Raw genomic sequence first — 19,740 nt, 5'->3', positions numbered from 1 at the left:
CAATCATCGACCAACTGAGAAACACCGATAGTTGAAAGAGATAAAGAACAAAGCTTTCGGCTCAAGGCATCTGCAACTGCATTCGACTTCCCTGGATAATACTTGATCTCACAGTCGAAATCCTTCAACAGATCTAACCATCTTCTCTGTCTCATATTCAGCTCTGCCTGTGAAAACAAGTACTTAAGACTCTTATGATCAGAAAAGATCTCGAAAGACTCACCATAAAGATAGTGACGCCAGATCTTCAAAGCAAATACAATCGCTGCAAGTTCAAGATCATGAACAGGATAACGAGTCTAGTGCGGTTTCAGCTGCCTCGATGCATACGCTATCACATGCTTATGCTGCATAAGAACACAACCCAAACCTCGGTTAGAAGCATCACAATACACTGTGAAACCTCCAGTACCCTTCGGAATAGAAAGAATTGGAGCACTGGTCAGTCTCCTCTTCAGATCAACAAAGCTAGCCTCACAATCTGTAGTCCAGACAAAAGGCGCATTCTTCTGAGTCAGCTGGGTAATAGGCTTGGCAATAGACGAGAAACCCTCGATGAAACGACGGTAATAACCAGCTAAACCCATGAAGCTTCGGATCTCAGGTACTGATGTCGATCTAGGCCAATTCATAACCGCTTCGATTTTGCTGGGATCGACAGAAATCCCATCTTCAGAAATAATATGACCGAGAAAGACAACTCGATCTAACCAGAATTCGCATTTTGATAGCTTGGCAAACAACTGCTCAACTCGCAAAATCTGCAAGACGATTCTCAAGTGCTCTGCATGGTCAGTACGGTTCTTCGAGTAGATAAGAATATCATCGATGAAAATAATGACAAACTCATCTAAATAACGCTGAAAGATACGGTTCATCAAACCCATAAAAACAGCTGGAGCGTTAGTCAAACCGAACGGCATGACTATAAACTCAAAGTGACAATACCTCGTTCTGAATGCGGTCTTAGGAACATCTTCCTCTCGCACTCTCAGCTGATGGTAGCCTGACCTCAGATCAATCTTAGAGTAGACAGAAGAACCCTGCATTTGATCGAACAAGTCATCTATTCGGGGTAAAGGATACCTGTTCTTAACTGTAGCCTGATTCAATTGACGGTAGTCGATACAGAGCCGCATAGAACCATCCTTCTTCCGAACGAATAGAACAGGAGCACCCCAAGGCGATACACTAGGTCTGATGTATCCCTTGGCAATCAAATCTTCAAGCTGCTCCTTCAAATCTCTCAATTCAACAAGTGTCATACGATAAGGAGCTTTTGAAATAGGTTGAGTACCTGGCACTAAGTCAATGCTGAATTCAACCTCTCGAATGGGTGGCAATCCAGGAACATCTTCCGGAAACACATCAGCAAAATCTCTAACCACTGGTAAGTTAACCAAAGCTGGGCTAGATTTCAGTACATCAACCGCATAAACCAAAAATCCTTCTGCACCTCTCTGTAACAAACGAGTCATAGATAACACTGAAATCAAAGGAATTCTAGATCGAGAACCCTTACCAAAGAATTTCCACTCGTCTGCCATTTCAGGTCTGAACCTGACAACTTTCAGAAAACAATCAACTGTTGCCCTGTACTTGGTCAAGGCATCTATACCGACAATACAATCAAAATCTGACAACCCAAGCACAATACAGTTGAATTCTAACAAATTCCCCTCGAAACAAAATTCACAGTTCCTGACTAGTCGGACAGAAACAATTCCTCCACCCAAAGGTGAAGTAACAGCTACTACTGTAGGCAACAATTCAGTTGGCAAAGCATGCAATAACACATATTTCTCAGAGATAAAGGAATGGGAGGCACCTGTATCTATCAAGACATGAGCAGAATGACCGAAAATTGAACAGTTACCTGCTATGACATCGTCAGGTGCTGCCTGAGCCTGATCCTCTGTCAATGCAAAGACTCGTGCTTGCTGTCTCGGAGGCTGATTTGCACTAGAGCTACCTCCCTGTCTGTTCTGCTGTTGCTGGGGTTGGAAAGAGTGCACTGCAGACGACTGCCTCTCCGGCTGAGCTGCAGGTCTAAACGAACTCCCACTCTGAGCTCTATCTCTATTACGTTGAGGGCACACTTTAGAGAAGTGTCCCGGTTGCTGACATGTGTTACAATTGCCGAAGACTCCCACACACTGATCCGGTGAGTGTCTTCCTCCACACTTGCTGCAGTACAAGGATGATGACCCAGAACTCGGTCCTGAACCGAATTGCTTTGAACCACTGGAACTGGACGAACTGTTCCCCTGTCTCTTGAACTGTTTACCTCTTGCCTTGTACTGATCCTTTCTGTTTCCCCCACTGTTTCCACCTTCATACCTCTGCTGCTGGTTCTGATGTTGAGGTGGCTGATTCTGGTACTGAGATGGTTGGTTCTGATACTGCCTCTGCTGATGAGGTGCCCCCTGATTACCTTTTTGCCTCCACAAGCCTGCTTCTGCTCCCTTTGCGTAATTCATGGCATCCGCAAAGTTTCTAGGCCTGTTGGTGTTAACCAACGTGAAGACATCGGGGTTCAACCCATTGATGAACTGATCTGCCTTAGCTTCTTCATCTCCGGCAATTAGCGGTGCAAAACGCAACAGACTATCGAACTTAGCCACGTACTCTTCAATGTTCAGATTCCCTTGCCTCAGATTTGCAAACTCTGCTCCCTTATCCTTACGATACGAGATAGGGAAAAACCGCTTATAAAACTCAGATTTAAAAAGAGTCCAAGTAACCTCTGTACCTCTACTCTCAAATGCTTTCTTTGTCATGATCCACCAGCTCTTAGCACCACCACGCAGCTGATGAATTACTAACCTGATTCGGCGGTCATCTGTGTAGTCAATGGAATCAAACAACTGATCCATATCATCCAACCAACTCTCACAGTCAACTGGATTTTCTGAACCCATCAACAATGGCGGATTGAACGACTGAAACCTCTTCAGCAAGGTTTCCATAGGAGTCGCTGAAGCATCCAACTGATCAACCTCAGTGCTAGCTTGCTCAGTCGCAGGGATAACTGGTGGTGTGTTTCTGTTTATCACTCGACGAGGACCCATCTGATAATCAAAGGTTAGCACACGAGATATCTCAATCGCTACCATCAGTGCCCTTACAACCGCTTGGAATACCGAATACCAGTCGAGAACAGAAACAGTTCTATCTCAAGTAGATCATGCTTTATTAATTTAAATCACACAACCATGTAATTCAAATAATGCTCAAACAATAAAGCATGCTCGCATGGAATTAAGTATACAATTAAATAATTCAAACACATGCGAGGAGTCATTGCACACAGACTCGATCTACCCCGCTCACTCTAGTTCGACCAAGAATCTTAACTCTCTGATACCACTTAATGTGAGACCTCGATTCTAAACCACTAATCTCGGATTAAACAACAATTAAGCGAACAAGAATCCAAGAGTAAAACAATTCAAAGTTTTTTTTTTCTTTTTTTTTTTTTAAAACACCGCGCGCCCGCGCGAGGAACCAAGCTCGCGCGTGCGCGGGCTTCAACAACCGAGACCAACCAAAGGCTCGCGCCCGCGCGAGGTACCAAGCTCGCGCGCGCGCGGGCAAACAATTCAGAGGCCCAACGGAGGCCTCGCGCGCGAGGCCTCGGCAGAAAATGCTCAGGCTGCAGAAAATAAAGAAAGGATTCCGCGCTTGGTCCGACATGCCTTCAAATACATATGCAATAACAGGGTGTAGGGAAACATGCCATAACAAGTCATGCTTTCAGAAGGCCTAAAAACAACCAGAAGTCTAAATCGATACAACAACAACATACTTCGATTTTAGATTACAATCCGAATACAAACTAATTCGAATAACAAAACATATCAAGTTCGAGTTCTAACATGCTTCAATCTTAAACTAGATAAACATGCTAATTCGACTTCTAAACCGAGTCTCACTTCTACTACTTGCCCTCGAAGCTAACCATGCCTCTTCTGACTTGTTCCTGCCCCACCTGTTGCCAAGTACACATACAAAACAAAGCAACAGCCGGATAACCGGTGAGAACGACATTCCCAGTAAAAGCAACATAACAAGTAATACAAGTAACAAACATGCTTTCAATACAATAACAAAATCAATAACATCGTAATGAAATGCATGTCTTTAAACAGGGATATCAAATCTGATAACGAGGGATTGCTGCTGTGTCTTTGGGATCCCGAGGATAAGATCACGTAACAACTCACCGACTCTCCCAATCGAGGTGGTGCCACGTATCTCACTCCTCTAGACTTTGAGCAACTATAATGAGTATGCTAGCACCAGACGAAACGACTACGACCTGGGCCACTCAATCATAGTTCCCAAACGTCTAAACAAAAAGGGCGGTTCTGCCCGCTGAAACAAGATTGGCTCAAGATGAATGCATAACAGAAACATAACATAATCCTTTTAACAAAAACCAATACAATCAAACAATACACAAGTTCCTCGTGCTAGAACAAGTGTAGATGCAAGTATGAGATTTCAAAAGGGAAAACTCGAGAACCACAGTCCCGAGTATGCTATCCCGCTACGATGACTGCTTTTACCTTTCAATGCAGTAGCTCCAACTCTGGATAAGCTACAAAAGAGATTGTATAAACAACTACGCAATCTAACAACAACAAGGCAACGGTTCAAGGAAAACTCTTTATACCGTTCTTCGTCCAATTCTCTGAAACGATCAAACAGCTGCTAACTCTGGGCTTGACAACTCCAAACGAATCTGTTCAGATACAAGAGATGATTGATCAATAACCACGATCAACTTACAAGCCAAGTTCAAACTCAAAAACGGTTCAAAATCTCCAAAAACTCAAACCGACGGCATAACGGCTATAACTGAACAAACCGGCAATGCAGACAGCAGTTCAATACTGATAACAACTCAATTCAATGCTAATACAACAACAACAAGACAAACCCAACAAATCTCAAAACCCACAATTTCGAAAATGGTTTCCAAAAATCATAACAATTCCGAACGTCGCTCTATTTCAAAACCGGCAGATAATAAACGATCAGAACTCCGCCAAGAACAACATACTCGAATCTAGAACGATTCTAACAACATCCAAAAACTAGAATGTATCCGATCGTAGAAAAACTTACGATATAACAGAGCTCTCACTGCTGTGATCACTAATCTGCCTTCAGAAATAATTTCCAACGGCTGGATCGAGCTCGGACTGAAATCTGGAAGCTTGGAGGCTCAATGGATCGGCTTAAATGGAGGAGACGCTCTTGGGGAAGGAGGAGAAGACTTTTTCAACCCATTTATAAGAGTAGATAATATATAAAATCCACAATTTGCGTTTTAGTCCCTGAAATTTCCAAAATTTGCAAAAAGGACCCTGATCAAAATCAAGTCGGCTCGTGAACTCTGTAATCTCCGATTAACTCAAATAAACTCATTTAAGATAAAAACGGGGCGTCACACTTTTTATAAGTCTTGAAGTCCTTTCAAATAAGCTATATCAAGTCTAAGAAGAATCAAGGCAATACTAAGATCACAACATGAGTTTCAACATGTTTCATTTCATATCCATCTAGCATTATCTACAACATAACATCTATATGAAGATGTCAACTAGAAATTCATAAACTAGAGTTTAGTACAAAACAAGCTAAGGTCATAGCATATAAGCAACTACATCTCAAGTTGATACAACACTTGATAGCAACTCTAGATCTAAACCCGGATCACCAATCTACTCTCACTCGATCTCATTTCTTCACGGTCTTCTCGGACTTGTTCCAGTCCCACCTATTGTCATGCACACATACAAACAAGATAATAGCCGGAGAGACTCCGGTGAGACTTTAATCCCAGTATAAAACAAGATAAACATGCATAAACTCAAGTAATTCAACTTGAAGCATATTAACATTCATTCAGCAAATAATACTCAAAGCAACTTAAGGCATATTAACTCAACATGCTATAAATCAAGTTGCAAACTATAAAATCAAGCAAGACATGCTATAAACAACTACAACTCATATCAAGTCAATAATTTAATATCAACTTTTCAAACAATCATGCAATATTTCAACTTAACAAATAATAGAAACTCATCTATTTAAATTGAAAGCAGTGCATGATTTAAAATCAGTTATCATATCGGTATCGGTTCTTGTTTTGGGATCCCTAGGAAAAAAAACACATCAACCCATCCACCTACTCTCCCTTCGAGGTGATGTTGAGTGCTTATTCCCGGACTTTGGTCCACTATATTGAGCATCAAACGAAAGGGATAACTCAATCACCTAGCCATCTAACGTTAGGGACAACTCGATCACCTAAACTCCTCAATATACGTCCAAACGTTCTATCATTATATCTGGGCAACTCAGCCCTCAAAATTCGAAAGAAAGTTGGCCCAATATGAATGCAACAAACTCAAACGCATCAAGTCAAGACCAACAATACGAACTAAATCAAGTAAGTAATCATATAAGCATCTATTAACAATAGAAGCACAAAGTATGTGGTTTTAGAAAGGAATACTCAATATATTCATATTGAGTGTGCAAGCCCTTTCTTTAGAGGTTGTCTTATACCTTTCAATCTTGGTTTCAAGTTCTTCAACTCTTCAAAATCTTGATCAAACTTCTATCGATTCGAAGCTGAACTTTCCGAGCTCAATGTCCCCTATTTTCAATCTGAAAACACATCATATATATGCAAGAACATCAGCAAGAAACTCCTCAATATCCAGCTCAATCAAAGATATCACAAATCAACTCAATTCTTGACTCGACGGCATTGCGGTTAAAAGTCGACAGCCGTAACTCTTTTCTATCAAGTCTATCATTTATATCAACTTCATATAGACCTCAAACCAGAAATAATATAGTATATACCAACATAATCGGATGGTAAGAATTTCGAATAAGCTGCTGAAAATCTGTAGCAATTACCAATGACACGTATTCTTCGATCTAACTTCAATATCGTCAAATATATATCAATCTTCTTCACTAAATACACACATATCAGCATGTATACCAGCAATAATTCAACATATCAGAAGCATATAATCCCGAATAAAAGCTGGAATTGCATAGCAAACTCAATCGTTGTCCGTTCTTCGATTCAATTGCGATATATAGAGCTATAGAAGCTTAAAAACACCACACTATGATCAAGTATTACTTCTGCCCCATAACATAATTTCGAAACATCATAAATCTCATCAAAACTTACATCAAATGATAGCCGTTCTCGCAAGGATTCCGGAACACTTTTCGGAATTGAATTCGGATGAACGGATCAAAAGTTATCACAATTTGAAAATCAATTCCAAAGAAGAGGATGAAGCCTCTCGATTTCTTGGGCTGAGAAAGATGATATTCTGCTGAAACATACATGATACACGTTTAAACTCATATTCAAGACAAGTGTCCAAGTCAATTTTGCATATTTGCCCTTTGGCCCCTCAAGTCTTGCTTATTTGCAAATCGGTCCTCGACAAATCTTTTTAATTCAATTTCAATCCTAAATAATTTAAAAATATTAGAATTTAAATCAAAACTCTAAATATTCCCAAATTAAATATACTCGAATTAAAATTCAATTATTTTTGGATTAATTCAATTAATCCCGGGCCTTACAACTAATTAAATTATAGAAGAGATTTTCAACATTTAGAACATCATTTTTTATGATGAATTTTCCTCGGATAACCTTACCCTTACCCTCAGTTTTATCCTTAGAATTATCTCCAAAAGTGATTTTTGGGCCACTACATTTGGTTATTTCTAAAAAAGTAGAGCTTGTCATATCATATGCTTTGAGTAGCCACTGTCCAAATACCATATTGAGCTGCTGAAATTTGTATTTCTCTTCATTTCTTGGAATAAAAAATGTATGTGATTGGTACCCAGTCTATTTGATTCCAAAATTGACAAGTCCATTTGGAACCCATATCTGTACCACCCTCCTGGACTTTTTACTTTTAGTACCCAAAGGAGTGTGTGCATAAAAAGATATATCAGAATTATTTCTAACAAAATGCAATCTAGAATGTTTATTCTCTCCTTATTGTCAATTCTATATATATAGTGACATGCCCGGATCATCTACTAACTTGCAGTTTTAAGCATGTCATTAGCTTAATATAATAAAAACATTAATTATTCAAACTTAACAATGTTTATTGTGGAAACTTAAAAAATAGTTAAATACAAGATAAACCAGCGGAATACAATTAGTACTACAAACCCAAATATATTCACTCAAAATATATACAAATGAAACTGACTGTAGCAAGTAACTCATGGCATCTCCAGAACCTGCAACTAACTCTGCTTTGATCTATCTACTCTGTCCATCCTCTTAATTGTCCCGTAATATAGGGTGTCCAAGATAATATCAAGGACATGAGCGACTAACGCCAAGTACGTAAATATGAGTATACAAAATTTAATATGATGCATGCATCGTGGGATGACAGGGGTGACTGATCAACTACCAAGTCCGGCTCAGACTAGGATCCAATGAGTATGTAGCAACATCTGGGACTCCGACCACTGGGTAGCTCACACACTCTTCTAGATCACCGTAGTATCAGTCTCCGCCCCTTGCGGTAACTCATGGTGTCAGACAATATAATCAGGTGTAGGACTGAGCGACCCTACGAGAAAGGCTATCTCGAAGGAGATTTGGCTCAACATTCTTATTCTTCTTCACGTGCATTTTAATTGCATCGTGTCTTATCTTGTTTCTTACATCTCCCAAGAAAACTCACAGACGATGCTCCACTATCTATCTTTAATCGAAGGTTTATGTAGTATGTCATAAAAAAACAAAAATATGTGTTATATACATTAAAAAAGTTGAGAAACATGGAAAATTCAACAAAAAGGAATTGCTCAAGTTTTAATGTTCGAAAAGTTCTTTACCAAAAAATCTCAATAAATTTCAATCATGCAAATAAGTTGATAAACAAATCATAATGATCAAACCAATGCATGGGATGTCTAAGTACATTTGCAATATCTTTCAGTACAATAAAACTTAGTTAATTGTTTGTGTTCCACATTGAATTTGCAAACTCCTCTCTCCAATCATTTCACCCATCGAATGACTCGAAACTTCTTATATGATCATGTTGTGTATCATGAACCAGGTTACCAACATCTTGTTCAGGTTCGTCCATTGGATTTTCAGGCATTTGAGTGCACATAAAATTGTGTGATAGAATACAAGCAAGAATGATTTGGTTACTTTCAAGGGGAAGAATGATGGACTTCGAAGGATAACTCATATCCTTTTTTAGCAAATCAAATGCTCTTTGAATTACATTTCGAGCTTGAGAGTATCTCCAATTGAACAATTTTTTATAATCTTGTGTCTCGGATGCACGATTACCCTCAAGCATCCTTATGATATTTTACTCGCCTATACTGAGCCATGAATCCCTCGACATATGCGTATCCATTATCACATAGGTAATAACACCCTACATAATGGTAAAATAGAAATTTAAATGTTATAAATATTATTAATTTAAAATATATATATGATTCTTTTTGTTAAAAAATGAAAAAGAAAATAATTTTAAGAATTGGACACATAACCTCAAGGAACTTTAATTTGAATGAATAATCTCGAGTCAATGCATCTCTCAAAACTCATGCATCTACCGGTGATCCCTCCTGCTAGATTATAGAATATAAAATTCATATTTTAATCACATACACCCAATATGTTCATCGGGATAGTACCTTTCCTTGTTTTATATTTCTCTTTATTTATGGAAGAAACATGTAAGCCAGTATGCGTTCCATCCAATGCACCTAGACACCACTAAAATCAATTATTGCACAAATTGAGTTGAATCTAATTACAAGAAGAAAAATTCTAAATGTACACCTAATATTGTACACCTAGCCTTAAACCTTGCAATCAATTTACAAAAATATCCTTAATCAATTTTTTTTACGGGTAAAACTTGTGATATTATTACTCATGAAATAAATCGTTGTGTACAAGATTTACCAACCAAACAGGGAAATTCCCAGACTCCCAAATCAAGAGAGCTCGGGAAGGAAAAATAAAATGAGCAATAGAGTGAGCCACTGCATTTGCTGAACGACGGATATTGGTCAACTTAGTGTCACGGTGATGGTCTAGAAAATGTCTAATCTCTGAAGCTATTGTGCCATTGTAACTACGATCTTCTTCCAAGTATGTGACTGCTTGCACTGTCAAAAGAGAATCAGAAGAGATTTGATGAATCAAAAAACCTCGTGCTTGCACCAGACACGCTCTTTCTCAAATCGCTACTAGTTCAGCATAAGTAACTGATGGAGTCTTATCCATTGTCTATCCAAAATCTATCACAGATTGGCCTTCATGGTTGCGAACCACCCCACCTATCGCATAGTGTCCAGTGTTGACATTACAAGTCGCATCCACGTCCAATCTCAAAGTGTTCATCGCAGGAGCGAGCCATCTGTTCCGAGATATATTATTGTTCTCTGTAGGTGTAGGGAACAACATTGTGCGGGCTCTTTGAAATTCATGAAGTAGGGAGATACTCCAATCTGCCGAGATAGAGTCCGCCTTTGCCTCCTTCTTGTGAACAATTCTATTTCTCTTACTCCAAATGGCCCAGCAACTCATAGCAAACAATTCAAAAGACTTTCGTTCAATTGCCTCTTTCATGCACAGAAGAATATCTATAATTTCCAGGTCTTTAGCCTTCTTTAGGATAGGCCAATATAGTGTCTCCTTCCAGCAACATTTGACCCTAGGACACCAAAATAACTCATGCATAGTTGAATCAATTCCTGAATCACATAATGGTCAGACCTCTAGTACAGGGACGCACTCCTTCTCGAATCGCTACCAGTTCAGCATCTTTTGGTGGAGAGTTCTGCAAAATATCCTTAATCTAATTAAGAAAAATAAGTACGTGAATATCTTCACAACCAAATCCATAATTCCACAAATCTTTTATCTTTTTGTTTCATTATTTTCACAACCAAATAACTAAGTTCAAACAATATTTGATATTCCAATCAGTCTCGTCGCCGGGAAGCTCATTGATGGCTGACCAAGGTAATCGTTCATTTCTTTTTTAAAACATGAATGAAATGAGTTTTTACCGATGTGTCTTGCTCTTCTCGTATATATTCCTTTAAAACTTTATGTTTGGCTTGCTCATCGAATATCTTTCAATTATTTTAATTGTTGGTCTAAAAAATTTGAAGTAATATATGAACGATACGATAGAAGCATTTCATCAAAAAATTTTGGCCTTCTTTGTTGCATCGGTATGTGGGGATGAACGAGATGTTGATGAGTCAATACATTTAATTCGTGGCCAATAAAGGAAAGTTTTGTAATTTAAATGCAAGGTGTAAGAGTAGGTGTACACCGCTCGGTGTACACCTAGCATTACTCTTAGAAGAATAGTATATCCACAAAATACATACAATTTATATAAACAGAAGAATATGAAATAATGCACTACCTATAACCATTTCTAATTGTCATTTCTATATTCATCCACAAATGCAGGCTTCACAAGAATTATTGGATGTAAATTCAACATAGATTGCATAACTTCATGAAAATGTGCACTGAATTTTTGTCCACTCACTACAAGAAAAAACACTATTTAGCAACAAATTATTGAAAATTGTTCCTAATATTAGCGACTGATTGAGAAAAACTGCCACGATTCGCGACAAATTGTAAGAAATACGTCGTTAATTAAAAATGTGTATATTTAACGACAACTTTTGTAGATTAGTCGCTTATATTGGCGACTAAAAAAAAGCGTCGCTAAAACTGAAAGAGACGATCACAATCGATGATGTTCATTGCTATTTAGTACGAACTTCAACAACATAAGTCGTCGTTAATAGTGTACACAACCGCATTAGCAACTAATTTATAAATTCCGTCGCTAATAGGGACAACATTAAATAGTTGTCGTTAAAATTACGGACTAAGTAATGAAAATACGTCGGTAATTACGACTAAATATGTTTTCCGTCTCTATTTACGACTAACTAAAAACGTGTAAATAAATGCAGCCGTCTGTATTAGCGACGAAATATATACAGTTGTCGCTAGTAGCGACATATTAGTTATCAAAACATCGCAATTTGCGACAAAATAAATAAAAAAACGTCGCTAATCTTCAGATAATAAGCTCTTTCAACCCTACCCGCCACACTTTTTCCCTTTCTTCAATTTTTTGCTTTTCCCACGCCAACCCATCGCCCTTCGCCGTTCACTGCCCAAGCCCGCTCGTCGCCGCCCCAAGCCCGCCCGTCACCATACCACACCGTTAAATGTCGTCGCCGCTGCAGAAAAAGGTATATATATGTACGTATATATATATGTATAAATCTGTCAAATTTTTTTGAATAATTTGGAAAAGTTTGGGTTTTAAATGTGTTTGTAATGTAAAATCTAGCTTACGAAGGCCGCCAAGCCCTCCCGCCATCATCTTTTGTTCGCGTCGTCGTTTGCTCCGGCCGCCCCCGTCCACTGCTCCCGCCGGTAATTTTAAGTCTTCTTAATTTTTGTAGTATAATTTGTATGTTTATATAAATGCAACAATTTCAAATTAATTTTTTTTAAAAAAATTACAAATTAATGTGTTTTTGGTTTATTTGCAGCCGTCACGGCCACCGCCATTGCCATTGCTGCCGCCGCTGCCGATACTACCATCTTCATATATAGAAGTATGCAATATATATATATACGTAATATAAATATATATAATTAAACATTATACTTTAATCAATTTGTTGTGATTTAGTATATATGTTTCGTGTTATTGTAATTGTTGTGTTTTAGTATGTTTAGTGTATGTATATCTCATGATTTAAATATGTTTATTATAATTATTAATATATGCATGCTTAGAATTTAATTTAATAATTAAATTTTAAATTTAAATTTACAATTATGTGTGTATTTGTGTTTATAGTGCATATATAACGTATTGTATATTAACTGTATTCATGCGTAAACTTGTTGGTAATTGTCTGTCATGAGAGTTATATTCAATTTTGTTTTTGGATAGGGATTTTGAATTTTATGGCGGATACTAGTCGTGATTGGATGTATAATCGTTTACACAATGGTTTCATAAGAAATGAGTTTTTTGCTGGTGTATAGTCATTCGTAGAATTTGCTAAAAGACATCCTCATTGCTTGTCGGATGGTGAAATGTGTTGTCCATGCAACCATAATAAATGCAGAAACAAACAGTATTTAGATGAGAATACAGTTAAAGTGCATTTAGGGCAACATGGATTTGTGCCTGGATATCATCATTGGATACACCATGGCAAAGAATATATTTGTCCTTCGCTTCCATATGTGAATTTCTCAGAGGTTCCTTCCCACAAAAATCTAAACCGTGATGCCAAAAATGTGTTTCGTAATGTAACTGAGAACATTCCCCATTCGTCAATTGGTGATACTAATTATTACCATGAAGGTTCTTCCTCCTCCAATCAGAATGTATACGATCAAATCGATTTGAACTTCAATAATAATATAAATGCGGCAATAGCTGATAGATCAGAAATTCCCAACGAATATGCCAAGAATCTTTTTGATAAACTGAAATCGGCTAAGTCATAAATATGGGCAGGAAATCCTCATGGGATAACTCAACTCTCATTAATTTCTGAAATCCTTCAAATGAAAGCACAATGGAACATGTCTGAAAGTAGTGTGGATCAAATGTGTCAGTTAATGGCGAAGCTGTGTCCCAAGGAAAACAATGTGCCAGATAGTTTTTACAGCACCAAAAAATTAATCAGTGAGTTAGGATTACCTGTTGAGAAGATTGATTCATGTCAAATAATTGTATGATTTACTGAGGAGCTGAGTGTAAGGTTTGCCAACATCCCAGATATAAACCGCGGAGAATTCGAACGAAAAGGGGTAGCAAGCTCATTCCTTTCAAGCGAATGTATTATTTCTCTCTGACGCATAGCTTGCAAAGATTGTACGCCTCTGATAAAACTGCATCACATATGAGTTGGAATTTCACCCATGTGCAAGAAAGTGACTTGATGACACATTCTTCTGATTCATTAGCGTGGAAGCATTTTGATCAGACCAACCCATCATTTGCAATGGAAAGCAGGAATGTGCGCTTAGGACGGTCAACAGATGGATTCCAGCCCTTTGGTCAGTCTGGGAAACAATACTCATCGTGACCAGTTATATTGATTCCATACAACTTGCCTCCATGGATCTGCATGAAGGACGAGTACATGTTTCTTACCGTTATTGTTCCAGGTCCTTCCAATCCTAAGGACAAGTTGGATGTGTTCCTCCAACCGTTGGTAGCAGAGCTTAAGGATTTGTGGTATAATGGAGCTGTGACATAAGACGTTCATTCTAAAACAAATTTCACTATGAGAGCGACACTGATGTGGACGATTTGTTATTTTCCTGCTTATGATATGTTGTCTGGTTGGAGTACGGCAAGAAAACTAGCTTGCCCATACTGTATGGACTCTTCTGAGGAATTCTCGTTGCCTTACAGTGGTAAAACATCTTGGTTCGATAACCATAGGAAATTTCTACCGATGGATCATCCACTACGTCGAAACAAATGGTTGTTTTTAAGTGGTCTAAGAGTTACACATTCAGCACCACCAATTAAAACAGGCGAGCAACTGCTCAATGAGATAGATGATTATGGGTTTTTGCCAGCGTATGAGGTCGATGCTGATGAGATGAACAAAGAAATTCATACAGTTGCTAGTTGCAGATGGAGAAGACGGAGCATTTTATGGGAATTACCTTATTGGGAGACAAATTTGATAAGACATAACTTGGATGTAATTCATATTGAGAAAAATGTCTTTGACAATTTATTCAACACTTTCATGAACGTTCCAGGATGTACTAAAGACAATGCAAAGTCACGTGAAGATATTAAAGTATTGTGTAATAGGGCAGAGATTCATCAAGATGAGGATACAGGACGTTACACTAAAGCAAGTTATACTTTGGATCGAAGAGGAAAGGATGATCTATGCTCTTGGCTCAATGTGGTTATATTTCCAGATGGGTTCATTTCCAAATTATCAAGGTGTGTAGACATGAAGAGATTATGCATGTTCGGCATGAAAAGCCACGACTGTCACGTATTCATGCAATGACTAATTCCACTGGCATTCATGGAATTGTTACCTAAAAATGTGTGGGAGGTTTTAACAGAAATCCGTCTTTTATTTTCTTCTCTCACGGCCAAGAACGTTCGGGAGAGTGATTTGTCCCGATTACAGTCTGATATTCCACTTATTCTGTGTAAGCTAGAGAAAATAATGCCACCGAGTTTCTTTGATTCTATGGAACACCTTCCTGTTCATCTTCCACATGAAGCACTGCTGGCCGGACCTATGCAATATAGGTGGATGCTCAAGAAGCCATAAGTCTGATTCTAATGTGCATTCGGGACAAGGAGATGATTCTAAAAATCCGTCCGACTCTATTCCAGGAAATTTGACTCCTTCGCAGAAGAACTTGTTGATGGAGTCAGATGGAGTGGATCAAAGTATTATTGGGACAGATGAAGTTGAGACAAAAAATATTCTCACTGATGTTATTGCAGAACCTCTGGTCATTCAGGAGACGAATGGAAATCGGGAGGTAGAGGCTAGCTCAGTAGCGGAGGTCAAAAACATCATAGGGGCTTCTTCGATTAACAATAAGGTAATCGAAGAAAAAATAGTGAAATCTAAAGTAATTCCCTTTGAAGAAGATAAGCCAAGTACTCAGAAAAAGAGCACTAATCAATGGAAATGTCTAGCCAGGGGGAGTTAAAATTTTCAAAGGAAATAGCCCTAGAAAATTCTTGGGAAGAGGGTGGTAAAAGAGTAAGAGAGCCAGTTGCAAACCCGAATGAAGTTAACAAAAAAATCAAATTTGAATCAGAACCCATGTTTATTGTTGAAGCTAATCTGGCAGAGCCGCAACCCCGCCGAACATTATGAGTTGCTTTGTGTGGAATGCGTGAGGGCTTGGGAACCCACATGCAATCCAAGAACTGAGGCAAGTAGTAGCCAAAAGTAACCCGTCTTTATTTTTTATTTGTGAAACCAAGTTATATAAGTATCAGTATGTACAGTGGAGAAATTGGTTCAAGTATAAAGGGATTTTCACTGTTGATTGCGATGGGAGAAAAGGTGGTCTGGTTTTGTTGTTGAAAGACCTTTTTGATATTAAAGTTTGCTCATATTCCGCTGGCCATATTGACTGTATAGTTACTCATGTTCCGAAAGTTTAGCGCTTTACAGGTGTCTATGGAAATCCAAAATCCTCTCTAAGAATGTTTTCTTGGTCACTTCTTAAACGATTATCTACTATTCATGAACTACAGGCATTGCCTTAATTAGTGGGTGGGGATTTTAACAAAATTATGTATGAAAGTGAAAAACTCGGTGGGGCTATGAGACCAATTGCGCAAATGTCAGCTTTCAATGAAGTGATCACATCGAGTTTTCTAAAGGATTTGAATTATAACGGAGAGCAATTTACATGGTGTAATTGCAAGAAGAAAGAAGAAATTATTTTTGAGAGGCTGGATAGGTTTTGTGCAATAATGAGTGGCTTTTGATGTTTCCATTAATAGAAGTTTGTCATCTAGATTTCTTTGGGTCTGACCATAGACTTCTATATGTTTCTATGAATATATGTGATGGAGCTAATTTTTGGAAACGACCGAGAAGATTTATGTTCAAACACAAATGGATGATGGAGGAGGATTTTGACTTGATCATGGAGAATTGGAAGGTTGCTGATCATCAGGTTGATCTTCCTGGAAAATTATTGAGCTTTAGTGAGACCCTTAAATCTAGGGCTGGATTTTGCTTCTCTTATCTTCCTAGAAAAATTGAAGCTCTCCGAAAAGAGTTAAGGAATCTATTGAGCCCTTCTGTTGCTCATGGTAATGCGTCCAAAATAGAAGCAGTGGAGCATTATATTGAAAAACTTATGCATCAAGAGGAATTGCACTGGAAACAAAGAGCTCGTGCAAACTGGTTGGCTCATGGTGATGGAAACACTAAATTCTTCCACTCATTTGCTTCCGAAAGAAAAAGATGTAATCACATTAAAGGGCTTGTTAATGGAGATGGGGTTTGGTGTAGCGCTGAGAACGAAATTGCAAATACTTTTCTGCGGTTTTTTGCAAATCTTTTCACATATTCAAATCCATCTACAGGGGAGATTGAGGCAGCCATTTTGAATGTATGTCCAACAGTGAATGAATCAATGAATGAAATATTGTGTGCACCATATACTGAGGATGAAATTCAAAGGGCCCTGTTTGATATGCACCCTTTAAAAGCTCTGTGTCTAGATGGGTATACGGCTCTTTTTTTCCAGAAAAATTGGAGTACTGTGGGGAAGGATGTTACAACAGCAGTTCTTTATATTCTCCAGGAGCAAGGTGACATCTCAGGTTGGAATTCGACTCTTATCACTCTCATTCCTAAAGTTTTTGAACCGTTTATGCTAAAATATTTCCGTCCTATTAGTCTATGCAATACTGTTTATAAAGTTGTATCAAGAACTATCACAAATAGGCTACGAAATATTCTCACCATTGCTATTGATCATCATCAAAGTGCATTTGTGTCGGGAAGGTTGATAACAGATAATGTGATTATTGGTTTTGAATGTATGCACTGGATTCGCCACAACGAGAAAAACAAGACGGGATTTGGAGCTCTCAAATTAGATATGAGCAAAGCTTACGATTGAGTGGAGTGGAATTTTTTGGAGGCGATTATTATCAAGATGGGATTTGCAGGGGCTTTTGTTAATCTGATCTTGAGATGTATTTCCTCGGTATCTTATTCAATACGGGTTAATCAATCTATTTATGGTACTCTTACTCCTCAGCGCGGTATTCGTCAAGGGGATCCTCTCTCACCATATTTATTTGCTATTTGTGCTCAAGAGCTTTCATCACTATTGTCAAGAGCGGAGAATGACAAGCGTTTTCAGGGAGTTAAAATTGCATCTGGCTGCCCTTCGATTTCGCATTTGTTTTTTGCTAACATAGCCTCATTTTCTTTTGTGCTATGGAAACAGAATTCTTTCAAATTATGAGGTGTTTGAAAACATATGAAAAGGCTTTTGGACATATTGTGAATTATGATAAGTACGCTATCACCTTCAGCCCAAGAGCCTCCCCTGGTACTATTAATGCAATTCAAAGCATTTTCTCAATTGTTCAAGGTCATGAGCCTATCTGGGTCTACCTAACTTCTCTCTTTGGAGTAAACGCATGCAATTTGCGGGTTTACGAGAGAGATTATTGAGAAAAATTAATGGTTAGGCCTCAAAAAAAATTTCAGCGGGGGAAAAGAAACTCTCATTAAGTCAATATTGCAGGCTATCCCTTCATATGCTATGTTTTGTTTTAAAATGACATTCTGTTTATGTCAAGAAATGGAACAAATTTGTGCTAAATTCTGGTGGAATTCGGAGGATGTTGGAAAGGGTCTTCATTTGGCCAGGTGGAGGAAGATGTGTAGACCTAAACAACGTGGTGGCTTGGGGTTTCGGAGCTTGAGTGAATTCAATCGAGCCCTGCTTGAAAAGATAGTTTGGGGGATTATTCGGGAACCATCTTCTCTTATGGCATCAGTTCTTAAAGCTCGGTATTTTAAAAATTTGGACATCCTGGATGCAAAGATTGGGACAAATCCATCTTACATATGGTGTTCTATTATGTGGAGCCCGAAACTTATCAAAAGAAGGATTATGTGGAAGGTGGGAAATGTCTCTCAAATAAAGGCTTTTAAGGATAGTTGGATCCCTCGTTTGGCTAGCGGGAGGAGCTCTCTAAGCGGCCTTAATGAGAATTTATTGGTGAAATACCTCATATCTCAAGACAGAAACTGAAATGAAGCTGTGAGAGATCAATTCCATCTTTTGAAGCTAACTATATCCTCGATATCCCTTTGAGTTCTCGGGAGTCGAAAGATTTACGATTTTGTAGATGGGGAAATAAAGGACAATATACAGTGAAGACAAGATATCTTTTGGAAATTGGGAGTTTCAAAACTCCTGTATTACTTACCCTTTGAAGTGTTGGTGTAATCAAATCTGGGCACTCCATATCCCACAGAAGGTGCGTATATTTTTTTGGCGTGCGAGCAATGAATTTATTCCAACTGAATTGAATTATTCTTAATGTACTGTTGGGATATTTGGAAAGAGATTTGCAAATTAAAACACAATCTCCTTCACTTTGATCAACCGATTAAGGTTAATTGGGTTCGTTCTTTTCTTGAGGAATTTCAAAAGGCGAAGAGATTGAGTTTACCAAATTCAGTTAAAGATCATACCACTCGGGAGTTAAGGTGGAAGAAACCTCCTCGGGGACAGTTTTTCCTTGATGTGGATGCGGGGTTTGATGAGTTGTTGGGAAGATTTAGCGTGGGGGCGGTGATTCGTGATCATTTTGGAAACATTTGTGATGCCTCTGCTCGGGGAATTCGTCATCCAGGTTTGGTGGTGGTTGAAGAATTGGTTGCGATTCATTTTGGTTTGTTACTTGCTGTGCAAGGTGATTTTCACAATGTCTGGGTGTTTTCCGACTCTTCAAATGCGGTTAATGCTATCACCTATTCATCGGATCATCTTTCTCATTAGGGTCTGATTTTATTTAATATTTTGTTCTAGTAGATTCAAGAATATTTGTAATT

This window comes from Henckelia pumila, chromosome 4, assembly GCF_033568475.1.
Source record: "Henckelia pumila isolate YLH828 chromosome 4, ASM3356847v2, whole genome shotgun sequence".
NCBI lineage: Eukaryota > Viridiplantae > Streptophyta > Magnoliopsida > Lamiales > Gesneriaceae > Henckelia > Henckelia pumila.
The sequence above is the reverse complement of the archived record's forward strand: the minus strand, read 5'-3'. Positions refer to the sequence as shown.